Below are 1,054 nucleotides of genomic sequence, written 5' to 3'. Positions count from 1 at the left end.
GGCATCTGGCCTTCTCAGCCTGGTAGAGGATTGAAGAGCTTGCAAGGAGAGGAAAAAGGGGAGGGACAGAGGCCAACTGGCTGTGGCTAGTCTCCTTGCCCACCAGCTGGTCACGAAGGCCTTTGCAGTGACTCAAGTGGCTGACTTTGGCACAGCTGGAGAGGCTTAATACGAATGGCTGGCGTGGGAAGAGGGAGACAGAGCCTACACCCTGTCTTCCACTCCCTGGACATGCAGAGTTAATCCACCAAAAGAAGTGTCAAGCTAAAAGAAAGCCCACCTGCTTGTTCCTAGCTGGGCTGAGCAGGAAGCCAGAGTGAAGGCTTACCTTCTGATGCCCCAGGCATCCTAGTATTAGGTTTCTGCTTCCTAGCACAGAGCCACTGAAGACAAAGAAGGTGGCTTTGGGGGTGGAGCCCCTCAGGGCCCACAGTGCTGCTTCTCTGCTTCCTGTCTAGGAGATGCCTGGGAGGGCGGGCTACCCTCATCCTCGGTCCCCTTCTCCTTGTATTATCTATAAACACATTGAAGTCTCCCTTCTCCTTGTATTATCCATATACACACTGAGGTCTCTGTGTGTTTGTGTGCATGCGCGCAGCCAGCACGGATGGCTACTTAGTGACTGGAGTGTACTTGGAAGTCTGAAGCAGAAGCCTCCAGGTAGAGAGCAAGTTCAAGGCCCGCTCCCAGGTGCCCCCATCCCCACAAGGGCTCTTCATGATCAACTGGGCAGGAAGGGGAAATGGGCGGGAAGGGGAAATGGGCGGGAAGGGGAAGTGGGCAGGAAGGGGAAATGGGCAGGAAGGGGAAATGGGCAGGAAGGGGAAATGGGCAAGAAGGGGAAATGAGCCTCTCCCTGCTTCCTTTTCAAGGGTTTGCTTTGGTTTCTGTTAAAAAAAAAAAAAAAAAAAAAAAACAATTTACTAACAGGGTACCAAACGGAAGGGTGTGTATGTGATGAGGGAATTCAGGGATGAGGGACACCAGCAGTGGCTTAAACTGTTCTCTAAAGCCAAGGGAAGGCAGGCGGTGAGAAGGTGACCCTGTATGGGAA

This window comes from Mus pahari, chromosome 21 (assembly GCF_900095145.1).
Source record: "Mus pahari chromosome 21, PAHARI_EIJ_v1.1, whole genome shotgun sequence".
Taxonomy (NCBI): Eukaryota; Metazoa; Chordata; class Mammalia; order Rodentia; family Muridae; genus Mus; species Mus pahari.
This window is presented reverse-complemented; position numbering follows the sequence as displayed.